Source organism: Mus musculus, chromosome 3 (genome assembly GCF_000001635.26).
Source record: "Mus musculus strain C57BL/6J chromosome 3, GRCm38.p6 C57BL/6J".
Lineage (NCBI taxonomy): Eukaryota > Metazoa > Chordata > Mammalia > Rodentia > Muridae > Mus > Mus musculus.
Window position 1 is genome coordinate 4,210,777 of NC_000069.6, and position 11,228 is coordinate 4,222,004.

At 37.3% G+C, this 11,228-nt stretch overlaps 1 pseudogene; it reads left to right on the forward strand.

Moving 5' to 3' along the window:
* The first annotated feature begins 739 nt into the window (after positions 1-739).
* On the forward strand, positions 740-2,469 carry Gm8775 (predicted gene 8775; annotated as a pseudogene).
* Positions 2,470-11,228: the final 8,759 nt, after the last annotated feature.

Here is an 11,228-nt window from a genome sequence, read left to right on the forward strand (position 1 = left end):
CCTGGTTCAAGTTTTTCACTAGGCCCACAGGAATACTATAATTAGATATTTATTAAAGGACCCCAGCTGATGGATTTAACAATAGACTAGCATTGCATCAGAGCATACACCTGGCTCCTGTGTTTAGCTGATCTAAATAAGAGTTCTTCCTATTCCCAGTTGTAAACACGGCCTGACTCCTGCTATCTTTTTATGTATGCATTTTCGTTTTGTGTTAAGAACCAGTGTACCTTGGCAAATGTATTCACCTAGCCTTCTTGTTATTCTTCTGTATTATAAGACTGGCACTCGCTTTGAGAAAATACATCCAGATTCAGCACTCCTTTGTGTCCGTTTCTGTCTCTCACCCTTTTTGTCACCAACTTCATGCCCACCTGTCCAGAACCCTAATTTCCCATGTATTGCAAAAGGCTGACTAGGGCTGGTCCATGGCATATAATGACTTTTTTCTTTCACCTAAGCACTATTTATTTTATTAATGCCAAAATTTCAAACTGTTGCATTTTCTTGTATGTCTTATTTCTTTTCTTTAAAATGTAAAATAAAATTGTTATTAATAAAATTTTACAGACTTGGTCTACTTGTGCAAACCTTTTATTCAGCCCTGGGGCAGCAAAGACAGACAGATAAGAGTATGAAGCTATGCTCATTTACATAGTAAGTTTTAGGTCAGCCAGGGCAATACAGTCAGAGCTTGTTCAATTATTTTAAAGGAATAGAAATATATATGTAGAGAAGTAGTTCTGGTCATCGTCTATCGTCTCGCTATAGCTGTTTGAGGGAAGAAGAAGGAAAATCCCCCGGTCTCGTTGGAGTCCTGCAGCAAACATTTTTAAAGTATTTCTGTCGACCAGATACCTGGAAGAAACTCTAACAGGGTCAAAGGCCACATTGAATTTGCATTGAGCCAAGCTTGCCACCAAGAGTCCATCAGTCACCATGATGCTGAGCACAGAGGGCAGGGAGGGGTTCGTGGTGAAGGTCAGGGGCCTACCCTGGTCCTGCTCAGCCGAGGAAGTGATGCGCTTCTTCTCTGATTGCAAAATCCAAAATGGCACATCAGGTGTTCGTTTCATTTACACCAGAGAAGGCAGAACGAGTGGTGAAGCATTTGTCGAACTTGAATCTGAAGATGAAGTGAAATTGGCTTTAAAGAAAGACAGAGAAACCATGGGACACAGATATGTTGAAGTATTCAAATCCAACAGTGTTGAAATGGATTGGGTGTTAAAGCATACAGGTCCAAATAGTCCTGATACTGCCAATGATGGTTTTGTACGACTCAGAGGACTCCCATTTGGCTGTAGCAAGAAAGAAATTGTTCAGTTCTTTTCAGGGTTGGAAATTGTGCCAAATGGGATGACACTGCCAGTGGACTTTCAGGGGCGGAGCACAGGGGAAGCTTTTGTGCAGTTTGCTTCACAGGAGATAGCTGAGAAGGCCTTAAAGAAACACAAGGAAAGAATAGGGCATAGGTACATTGAAATCTTCAAGAGTAGCCGAGCTGAAGTCCGAACCCACTATGATCCACCTAGAAAGCCCGGGTCCTTACGATAGGCCAGGGGCTGGAAGAGGGTATAATAGCATTGGCAGAGGGGCCGGATTTGAAAGAATGAGGCGGGGTGCCTATGGTGGAGGGTATGGAGGCTATGATAACTATGGAGGTTATAATGACGGGTATGGTTTTGGGTCTGATAGATTTGGAAGAGACCTAAACTACTGTTTCTCAGGAATGTCTGATCATAGATATGGAGATGGTGGGTCCAGTTTCCAGAGCACCACGGGGCACTGTGTACATATGAGGGGATTACCATACAGAGCCACCGAGAATGATATTTACAATTTTTTCTCACCTCTTAATCCCATGACAGTGCACATTGAAATAGGACCTGATGGAAGAGTTACTGGTGAGGCAGATGTTGAGTTTGCTACTCATGAAGACGCTGTGGCAGCTATGGCAAAAGATAAAGCAAATATGCAACACAGATATGTGAAGCTCTTCTTGAATTCTACCGCAGGGACAAGTGGAGGAGCTTATGATCATAGCTATGTAGAGCTCTTTTTGAATTCTACAGCAGGGGCAAGTGGTGGTGCTTACGGTAGCCAGATGATGGGAGGGATGGGTTTATCCAACCAGTCTAGTTACGGAGGTCCGGCCAGCCAGCAGCTGAGTGGTGGCTATGGAGGGGGTTATGGTGGTCAGAGCAGTATGAGTGGATATGACCAAATTCTTCAGGAAAACTCAAGTGACTATCAGTCAAACCTTGCTTAGGAAGCAAGGGACCATCCAATAGCATCTACATGAATAAAAGCTATCTTTATAGGAACTGGATAGAGTAGGGAGGGTGTCTTCATATCCAGTATGATTGGTAAATGGGAAGTACAACTGCTTCTGATCACTATTGGTCAGCTTCTTTCTTTCTTCTTTTTCCTTTTTTTTTTTTTTTAAAGAACAAACATTTAAGTTTTAACAGTTTCGCATTACAAGCTTGTGATTCATGCTTACTGTAAAGTGAAAGTTAAGATTGTTTTCAAACTTTAAGCTCAGCAATTTTGAACACTGAAAATATTCATCTAGGATGTAATAACAAGTTCAGTATTGACCATAACTGTCAACTCCCCTTTGAGCTTTCCTCGAGTTAGTTATATTGTAGGAGTCTTCTTAAGCAGCAAGCATATTTAGGTTTAAAGCAGTTTCACTTACATTAAATGTTGCTCTTATACCACAATACATCGAAAACTTCAGATGCATGTTGAAAAACATGCTTTTCTGTAAAAAAAAATATATATAGGAGCTGTGTCTATGATTCAAAGTGACAACATTTGGCATGTTTGTTAATTCTAGCTTTTTGGTTTAATATCCTGTAAGGCACGTGAGTGTACACTTTCACATTTTTTAAAAGATCCGGAACAATTTTGAGATGTGATACCAATACATTAGGAGTTTGGTCATGTTATTTGTATGGAATTCTGGGGCTTTGATTTAAACCTTACCTTGTATTGTGAATTCCATTTAGATGTATTGTACTAAGTGAAACTTGTTAAATAAATCTTCCTTTTAAAAACTGGAAAAAAAAGAAATATATATGTAGATATGTATTCATATTAATAAAGTGTTGTGATATTTTGCTATGTGTTACATTGGCAATTTAAATATAATATTGTATATGTCCCTTCAGAATTTTTACCTACGCATAGATAAACCATAAAAATCTTGACTTCTGGTCTGCTGAAACATTCTTTATTGTTTTCTCTAGTGTTCTTGTTTGTCATATCACACCAGAATGTCTTTTATAGAGTGAGAATGAGAGTTTAGTACCAATTATTCAACCTTTCTTTCTCCCATAATCCTTTCCTCTTTCCTCCATATCCTCTTCTCCCATAATCCTCAAGGTCATATCTACATTGTCTCAAACCTCTATAGGTTAACATCTTCAGAATATTTCTGATGGTGAGAAAGGAAATTGTTTATTAATAAAGTTAAACTGGCCATCTCACCAAAAGCAATCTACAGATTTCATGCAATCCCTATCAAAATTGCAACTCAATTCTTCATAGAGTTATAAAGAGCAATTGTCAAATTCATTTGGAATAACAAACAAAAAACCTAGGATAGCAAAAACTATTCTCAACAATAATAAAAAACAAACAAACAAACAAACAAACAAAAAACCCAAAGACTTATGGGGGAAACACGATCTCTGACCTCAAGCTGTCTTATAGAGCAATAATGAGAAAAAGAAGAAGAAGAAAAAAAAACCTGCATGATATTGGTACAGAAACAGGCATGTAGACCAATGCAATAGTACCAAAGACCCAGAAATGAACCCACACAGCTATGGGCACTTGATTTTTGACAAAGAAGCGAAAATCATCTAGTGGAAAAAAGAGAGGATTTTTAACAAATAGCGTTAATTCAACTGGTGGTCTGCATTATAGAAGAATACAAATTAATCCATGCCTATCTCCTTGCAGAAAGTTCAAGTCCAAGTCGATCAAGGACCTCCACATACAACCTGATACACTAAATGTAATAGAAGAGAAAGTGTGGAATAGCCTCGAATAATTGGGCACAGGGGAAAAGTTCCTGAACAGAACACCAATGGTTTATGCTTTAAGAGCAACAATTGGAAAATGAGACCTCTTAAAGTTGAAAATTTTCTATAAAGCAATGTACACTATCAATACCACAAAATGGCTACAACAGATTGGGAAATGATCTTTAACAACCCTGCATCTGATGAGGGTTAATATCCAAAATATTCAAAGAATTCTAGAAATTAGACACCAGAGAACCAAATAACCCTATTATTTGTGGAGTATAGACCTAAATAGAGAATACTCAACTGAGGAATCTTGGATGGCTGAGACACTTAATGAAATGTTCAACATCCTTTGTCATCAGGGAAATGCAAATCAAAACAACCATGAGATTCTACCTCACAACAGTCAGAATGGCTAAAATAAAAAATGCAGGCAACAGCAAATATTGGTGAGGACGTGGAGAAAGAGGAACACTCTTCCATTACTGATAGGACTGAAAGTTAGTAAAATGACTTTGGAAATCAGACTCGTGTTTCTTGGAAAATTGGAAATAGTTCTACCTGAAGACTCAGCTATAACCCTCCCGGTCATAGTCCCAAAAGATGTTCCATCACATAGCAAGGACACATGCTCCATTATGTTCATAGCAGCCTTATTTATAATAGCCAGAAGCTGGAAAAAAGCCAGATGTCCCTCAAAAGAAGAATGAATACAGAAGATATGGTATATATACACAATGGAGTACTATGAATGATTAAAAAAAATGGCTTCATGAAATTTGCAGGCAAATGGATTGAACTAGAAAATATTATCCTGAGTGAAGTAACCCAGATACAAAAGAACACACATTTTATATAGTCAGTAATAAGTAGATACTAGCCCCAAACTCACAGTGTTTATGATGTAAGGTATAGACCATATGCAGTGTAGAAAGAAAGAAGACAAGGCAGGCAGACACTTCAGGCCTGCGTGGAGGAGGGCACAGGATGACTGTGCGTCAGAAACTGTAGGAGAAGTGAGAGGGTTACATAGGGTCTGGAAATTGAATAAAAATATGTAGCAGCGGGAATGTGGAATTGTAGATAGCCACTGGAGGTTTCCAGACACCAGATAAACATGAGGCTTCCAGGACCCAACAGACTTGACTTTCACTGTAATCCACAGAGAAAGCAGAAAAAGAACTTGTGGAGACCACTTCCAGTAAATAGGCAAGTCCCCTGATTGAGGGATAGCGTCACTCACCCATCTCAATGTTTTTTAACCCAGAAATGTTCCTGTCCAAAGGAAGAACAGGGACAAAAAATAATAATAATGGAACAAAGACTGAACAAAGGGCCAATCTGGAATGGTCCCACCTGGGGATACATCATGTTTGCAGACACCAAGCCCAACATGGTTGTGGTGGTCAAGAGGTGCTTGCAGACAGGAACCAGGAGTAGCAGTTCCTGGGGATGTCCGGCCAGCAACTGACCAATGCAGATGCAGATGCTTGGAGCCAATCATCAGACTGAATTCAGGGAACCTGTTGGGGATGCTGGTAGAAGGACTGGAGTAGTGTAGGGGAACTGTAACCCCATTAGAAGAACAACAAAGGCTGGCCTGACTACCCAATTCTCCCAAAGTCTAAACCACCAACCAGCAAATGTACCTGGAGGGTTACATGGCTCCAGATACATATTAGCACAGAATAGCCTTGCCTGAGAATAATGGGATGGGAGGTTCTTGGTCCCAGGGAGATAGGATGCCCATGAGTAGGGGATGCTGGAGTTATGGAGCAGGAGAGGGTAAGTGGGTATGAGAGCCCTCTCATACAGGCAAAAGGGAGGCAGGAAGGACAAATGTGGGATGGGGAGTTGGTGAAGAGGTAACTGTGAAGTAGTATATCATGGAATGCTGGTGGAGGGGTATTAGAGATGGTGACCGGGAAGTGAGATATGATTTGAGATGTAAACAAATGATTAATAATAAGCAACAAAACAAACAAACAAACAACAGCAACAAAACAAGTTAAATATGTTCAGAGAAAGAACTGTTTAACTTTCTAGCTTTAAAATACCATGTAACAATCTACCAAAACAAACAAACAAACAAACAAACCCCCAAAACTATAAAGTAGAATTCTGGATCCCTGAATACATGTTTAGAGGGGTTAAAGACTGCAGTGAGGGGAAGCCAAAGGAAATGTAAACTCCCAGAATTAAGCTCAGGTGAGTAAAAGATTAAAAGTAAAATCAGATAAAATACAGATTCTCCCATTTTTTTTCTCTACCCTCATTCTTACTGCAAAGCTTTGTCATCTTTTCCTTGATGCATCCTTGATATTGCTTAAGGTAACGGGTATTATCTAATTATATTTCACAAAAGATCTGGAAAGTATACATATGTGGGAAAAGTCAAATTGTGGTTGGTACACATGGGAATTATGAGGCAGGTGCTAGCTCCCAGAGTCTCAGTTGTTGCTAATGTAAGAGTCTTGGAGATGGGTGATAGTGAGAGCTAAGAAAGAGCACTAATGAGGATTTTGACCACAGGCTTTATAGTTGCTTTGGGGGAAGAAACTGACAATACTAGGGAAAGGATTTCAAGTATCAAGATGATAATTTTGGCAGTCTGGTGTTGCAAATACTTACTCTAGTCATTATTGACTATTTTTAAATGTTTATTATGTTTTTGACTTTTACTTATAATTACTGCTGGTACTTTGCAAAGCCATCCTCAGAAGTAGATCTTTTCTTTGTCTTTCCTTTAACTCAAGGATAGAGTATGCAGGTGCAACTTCTGTAATTATTGCCTTTTCTTTCCTCTACGCTAACAAAGCTCTTCCATTTCCTCTTCATCTGTTACTTTCTACTTGAGTTGAGGTGATATTTATCAAATTTCAGAGGACAATCCTTACAGTTTCATTAAATCTGGAAGTTGGAAATGATGGAATTAGAAGAAATCCCAAAGAAGCCCTTGTGGGTATTCTTATCATAATTCTGCTCAATGTTTCCTACCTGAACTCCCCTAGAACCTTGCTGTATGTCATGATTTGTGATCTCTGTATTTGTGAAGACTCACACATGACATTCTCTAAGAGCTCTCTAAGAAGTTGCAACTAAAAACATGTAAATTCCAAGAAAGTCCAAGGTATCTTTGGCTAAGAAACTCTGTCACTTATCTTCTACAGGGAGATATCAAAATAAAATGATTAAACTTTCCTTATTGGTTTGTAGTATCTTTTTTTGTCTTACTTGTAATTAATATTTTTACAAATCAGATGAAGGAACATTTATGCATCTAAACTATAGAGCATTATATTTATGAAACATAACAGTACAATTACTCTTGACTTAAGTGGCAGTTTAGAGGTATATATGTGCTGAAAGAGCAAAAAGATACCAGGATGTTTAATATCAATCTAATCGACATGTCTAAACTTAACTGAGGCGAAGAAAGACACATAAAAGAGAGACTTGGGGGAATTGTGAAATTCACAATATTTTAGAGCGACTTTTGGGTAAATAATTACAACTTTGTGACTATTTTTGAATGTTAGACATTTCTAATTATCACAAATATATTTTTGTCTCTCTCTCTCTTTTTCTCTCCTCAGAAACAATGAAGTTAACACAGATAAAATTTTGAAATCCCACCAATATTCTTCAAGGCTATTTTTTTTTTTCACGGTTCCAACAAAGGAACCTAAGGGGCCTTAACTGGTATTTAAAGTTTTTGGTTTGTAATGCTAATTGTATGATTATTTTGAAAATACTGTTTGTATTTAATCTATACTTATAGAACAAGTTTCATCTGGCCTTATTATCTCAGTATAAAAATATGACAGGGAGCCACTGAATCTATTACATACACTTAGTCTAATCTTACATTCAGATTTGTTAATCTATAATTATTTCATATACTCTTTTAGCATACTATGAGATAGACTCAAGACAAATTTATGAAATCTTAAAGTCATCAAATTTTACTGGAACTAATTATCTTCATGGTTATTTAGATCACAGGATGTAATCTGACTGTAGGACTGATATCTAATAATTAGCAAAGTGTTCAAAATTATTTCCACTTCTTCAATTGTGGCTGCCTTGCCAATGACTGGAAGTTGTTTTTACAAGTTTACAGCAGATACTAGGGCATGCAATTAGTACTTTTCAAGAGCTCCCATATTTTCCTTTATTCAATTGTTTCTAGGTCTCTCTTGTGACTCAGACATGAGAAGTGAATAAATTATTATTCGTCCTTACATGATTCAGGAAAACATTTAATTTAGGAGAACTCAATCTTACATTTTCACAATTATACTTAAATATAAACTATACTGTCTGCCTGTCAGTTTAATATGTGCAGAATTGTCAATGTTAAAATAGTTCTCATAGTTTGTTCTCTATCCTGAGAAAACTCTACTTATCACCTGCCTCTACACAATAAAGCTGTGGACAACATTGCAGGATCCCATTGTCATCATCAACTCTGGAAAGCCAGTTGAGTGATAGAATGGGTCATTCCATCCTTTATCCACCAGCCAAACACCAGAAGAAAGAAACAATGCAATTGTAAAGAATATCAGAGGTCTTCCTAACTATGTATTTTTTTAAAATAATATTTTGGTGTCTTTTGTACTTTTAGAGATGTAATTTGAGGGTAGGTGGGAAGATAAATATATTTTTCTTTTTCATTTTGAGTTGTTTTTTTGTTAGTTATAATAGAGGATGTTCAACAATTGAAACTTGCCCCATTGAGGTCACTATTGTTTGACTACCAATAATTCTTCAAAACTATAGTCAGTGCTATTTCAACATACCCACTCAGCTTAATAGCTCTGAATCTCACATTAATCATCCATAGTGAGCAATTCAGATTTGTCTAAAATTATGCTTCTCTTTAATCAATTTTTATAATTCACACCTTCCCTCATAAAATTCATATATAGTGTGTGTGCTACTGTTCATATGCGTGCATGTATTTCTCTGTGTGTTCACATGGGTGTTCATGTGATTTCATAAGAGCAAGAGTATAGAGATCAGAAGATAAACTTGAGTTTTGTTCCACCAGTACCATCCACATTTTTATTTTTGAGATATTGTTTCACCATCCAGTATTTCACTGATTAGGCTAGAATAGATGTCCAGTGAGCCCCAGGAATCTGCTTATCTCTGTATCCCCAGCACTATGATCATGAACATAATTTCTCATATGAACTCTTATACAGATTCTGGTGATCAATCCCAGGTCTTCATATTTGCAAAACACGCAGTTTAACCAACTGAATTAACCACCTCTGAGTGAGGAGCAGGTGTGGCAGCAGTCCCAAGATGGCGCCCAGGATTGCAACTAAGTCTTATGACTTGCATCTGACTTCCTCATACACCTGAAAATAAGCCACGATCATCATGAGAGCTGCGCAGGTGCACCATGATGCTGGTGGTGTAAACAAGTCCATATTTGGTGGAGACATGCCTCTGCTGCCCTGATTGGCGGAAGCGGCATGCCTGGTGAGGTGGCATGGCCTGCCATGAGTGGATGGGGGCTGAGAGTATATAAGCACACCTCCCTGGGTTCCCGGGATCCCCATAGCCACATCAAGACATTCCTGCAATAAAGGCTGTTGAGAAGAATCCGACCGTGTTGTGTCTTCCTTGATGGCCGAGGTGGGCGCGTCACCTCTGTATGCACATCTAAACATATATTTTTACTAAAACATATGGAAAGACATGTAGTATGTTTTTTCTCTCTGTGATTAGTTTTATATTTGACTCAGAATTTGAGAATCTGGATATATTTAAATATTTAGTGAAACAATGAGGAATAGTATATAGAACAGGCAGAATAATTGGGACATTCTTAGAAAAAATAAAATATTGTATTATTGTGACCCAGGCAGAAAGTTCCTAGAAAATTAATGAGGAAAAATTGCCTATACAGGCAAGTATGTTTGGGACATTCAGAGCCATCTAAATGTTTTAAAGTAACCTATCTAATTCTTGAGCCTCTGCTGTTCATAAATGAGCACACTAATTCTCTCGTTACAAATGCTACTTATGTCCGAACTTGCTGTCAGAGGAGTTTAGATTTACATCTTATCTTCAGTTCTACCAGTTCCATAGCTAAAATATAGCAGCTATTTAAGGAAAACGATAGAATACATCTATAGTAACTTCTATCCTAAATGTAAGTTAATTGTAGTAACAATTATGCCCTAGAGTTTTTAGGATATTTAAATGCAATATTCTGTAACTGACTAGAATTCTTTAACTGATAAGAATTGTTAACAAAATCTGCCCCCCCTCTCTCACTCTTTGTATATATCAGTCTATTTCTGTTTATTATTAATCCACTCTCCACCAATCTATCATCGTCTAAGTATTACCTATATGTCTCTATATCATCTATTTGTCTGTTTCCCTACCTACCTACCTACCTACCTACCATCTAATATCTGATTAGGATATTAGAGTTTATCCTTTCCTGAATGAAGGAAACTCTCCAATGGGTAGACAGTAAAATATGCCTGAAATTTTAACATAATATATGAGAGTAGAAATCTTCTTTATGAAAGGCATATATCCTGTCACATAAATGGAAAATATAAATAAATTTGACTAAGTAGCACAAAACTATACAACCTCAAGGACATAAAACTGCCTTCAGATTATTCATTTTTAGAGTTGAAAATATATAGTAGTGATGATAGGGAATGTAATTCTAATGCACTGAATAGAAGTCCCAAAGAAAAGAAATCATATAAAATTATATTAAACATAAATGTGTATATATGAAGATATGCTGATAGGCATACTTAAAAGGATGCAAACAGTTTCTTCACAGTGTTGCTCAAGCACAGCAGTTTGAAAGTGTACAGTCGGGGAGAGAGATAGTATTGGAGTAAGCTCTATTACATATTTAGAAACACACACTCACAAAGCATTTGTAGAAATTGGCTACTAATTCTAAAGAAAGAAGGTTACATGGAAGGGCTGGAAGTTAAGCAAAGCAATAATGGAATGATACATAATCTCTAAAATGGAAGTAAACTAAAGAAGAATTGATGGAAACTAAAAATGTTGCAAAGAAGGTCTGCTTACCTAACTAAGTAAATATACAAACCTATAATATAATCCCACATTTTCAAATGGAAGAGACAGAATATGTTTGCATGAATGTGCAGATCTCCAAGATGAACTGTG